The following is a 2,978-nucleotide window of genomic DNA, read 5'->3' as shown; positions in this document are numbered from 1 at the left end:
CTCTCCCTTGATTTCCATTTGCATTTTATTAAAAAATAGTATATTAATTTATCCAAAAGAAAATAGTGTATTAGCAGTTCTTCCATGGTTTCTGTTTTACGAACTTCGATTTCGCTCTATAATTTTCCATATTGTAGGTTTTAGGTTAGGGTAAGTTGTAAAATTTATTTCTATCCACTTAACTTCATCTATGTTGGGAGGTCTTGTTACTGCTCCTTCCAATAGTCCCCAACTTACAAGTATGTGATCGTTAGACCTGTTTTCTCTGAATTTGGTATGAGAATTTGGTGGTTTCTTCTTCATTTTTTCCTTGACAATTGTTTTTCATTACGGAACTAGCACTTATTGAATGCCTTTTGCGTTACAGGCGAGCTGGAAAATGGTGCTGAGGAAGGTTTCTTGATTCCAATGGAAGCAAATGATTCGATTTGTGGCATGACTGAGATGGCTTCTTCTCAAAGTGGTAATGTTCTTTGGTCTTTTCCTTCGATTGCCAATTCTGTTGAAGGTATATACAATTTGTGGCTAGAATGTGGGCATGCAGTTTCCTATGATTTTTGTTACTAAATTATGAGGAAACCTTGCCTAAAGTGATGCTAAAATCTGGAAGTAACTTTGTTGGTGCTCTGTGTGTGGACACCAGAGCATCGAGTATGTTTATAATTTGAAGATAAGCAAGCAAAAAAAAATGATTAAACACCTAGGAGAGGAAGTTCTAGAAGTGCTTTCTTTTCTGGAAGTGCATGTTTATGCCTTGTATATAAGTCCATCGTTTATACTCCTACTTGCTTTTTGTGTCATGAATTTGTAGTGATGGACTTAAAGTAGGTGTGAATCATAACATGCTCCCAAGAATTGATATTGATAGATAGATGGTGGTGTGATAAACACTAGAGCATCGGTTTCATGAAACAAGTCTAAGCCTCTCAGCTATAGTTTTTGATTTTCTATCTGCCTATGATGGTAGTATTTGATAATCATGGTTCGACTAAATATATTCACTGACCTTATGTTTGTAAATAATTAAAGCTTACTAGAAGTAGTATACATGATTCTTATCATTTTGTAAAGAGCTTTGACCAATAATGAGTTTATAACACTAATACCTTTATTCATATTTCATAGTTATATTTTCTTCTTTATCTTCTCAAAAATTACATTGAAGTTCTTGGGGTTCAATACTCAACCATTCTTGGTTATGATTCCTCCAATGGAGGAGACCATGGGCTATCTTGCTTGAGAGCTTGCTGCCTTAGCATGGAAGAGTTGTACTGTCTATATATTATCAGTACAACACGATACTAGTGAATTGTGTAAATTGTATTTGAGTTTCCTGAGCTGCCTCTGAAGAACTCTTGCTTTGCTTTATTGAACACCTGTAAGTAAGGTACAATGAAAATGTAGACTTCACCCTTTCAGTTTTATAATACGTTATGTTTTGGGAATGCATATTCATGTGTTTTCATTTTTGTGAATTTCTTTTTTACACTTTTACTTGCGGGTTGAATTTCTCGCTCTGTTGCCCTATGTCTTTTCATCCTGGTATTACTTTTGGGGAATGGATTCTTTTTTGTTATGACTTTTTATGGAATTGTTAATGGTAGTTAGATCTCCTCTCAAATTAGTGTATACCTCTCTCTCCCTCTCCTGCGTGAGTTACGGCCTCCACCACCTATTTTGGTTTCTACTTCGCCGCCACCACCCATTTTGTTTTTGTTGTTTTATCACGCTCATTCTTTATTGTGTGGTGAATTCTGCAGATGGAATCTTAAGTGTGGATAAGAAATTTGTAGAACCATTACTACTTCAAAAAAAAGGTAAGCTTCTATGGCTTGATGAATTATTATCAGTTTGTTAATGTTGTCAAATGCAGTTCTCAACTTTTGATAAGCTATGCTATGTTGTAAATTATATATGTGAAGAGTGTGCTCTGATTGTGCTAGTTGAATATGTATATATTATGAACGATTAGTTGAATATGATGACATGACGTTGTGCACACAGAAACAAACTTGCAATCAAAGTGGGAATATGAAATGGGTCAAGGTGGGCCAACCTAGTAATCAAAGTACTTCATTAATCTAATTTTTGTCAAAGTAGTTTTTTTTTCAATTTTTTGTCGTCTCTTATTTTTAAGTCTAGAGATTTCCACATATGTGTACTTAGTCAATGTGGTCAAATGTAGTTCTAAACTTTTCTAGCTTTACTTTTCTGTAGTGTTAAGCTTTTCTAGTTTTACTTTGGGATTCTTTTGCTTTTAGCTCTACTTAAGTGCATAATATATTATTACTGATATTATTGTAATGATAATATATTATTCACATTTTTTGTATTTTAGGTATAAGGTTCTGATACTGTTTTACTAGTATTTTCTTTTTAATTTCGTAAAAGACTATTTCCGGTGATGATAAATCGTTGGAAATATTTTTTTGGTCGCAAATGCATATTTCCCGTGAATTCCACCGAGGCAGATAAGTATTTCCAACCCCAGTTAACCATGTTTAGCATACTTTTTGCGATGAAAGTTTCCACTATTGCGAGGAAAAGAATCGCCAAAAGAAGAGTATTTCTGACATATATTTCACTCGTAGCTTTAAGTACTATAAGTTGCCGCGTATTTCTGAGGAGTCAGCTACGACTTGAAATGACGGGAAAAAAATTATTTTGGACAAAAATATAGACTAATTGCGACAAAATCACTCGTGAGAAAAAGGTAATTTGTTGTAGTGTCGACTTTTAAAAGTTATATATCATCTTCGATAATATAGAAATGTCAATATTTGAGATAGTTTTGTAAAATTTGTTGGATTTATTTATGGTTCTAAAATATTAGACATATTTTCATTTAGACCTTATAGATTTGTGAAAGTAAAATATTAATAATAACATATTATATATCTAATAAATGAAGATGTTAGAATTTTATTTTTTGTGAAAAAGTAAAAAAGTGTTGGGAGAAAATTTAGAAATTTCTAAAA

This window comes from Juglans microcarpa x Juglans regia, chromosome 4D, assembly GCF_004785595.1.
Source record: "Juglans microcarpa x Juglans regia isolate MS1-56 chromosome 4D, Jm3101_v1.0, whole genome shotgun sequence".
NCBI classification, from domain to species: Eukaryota; Viridiplantae; Streptophyta; class Magnoliopsida; order Fagales; family Juglandaceae; genus Juglans; species Juglans microcarpa x Juglans regia.
Note: the sequence above shows the minus strand (reverse complement) of the source record.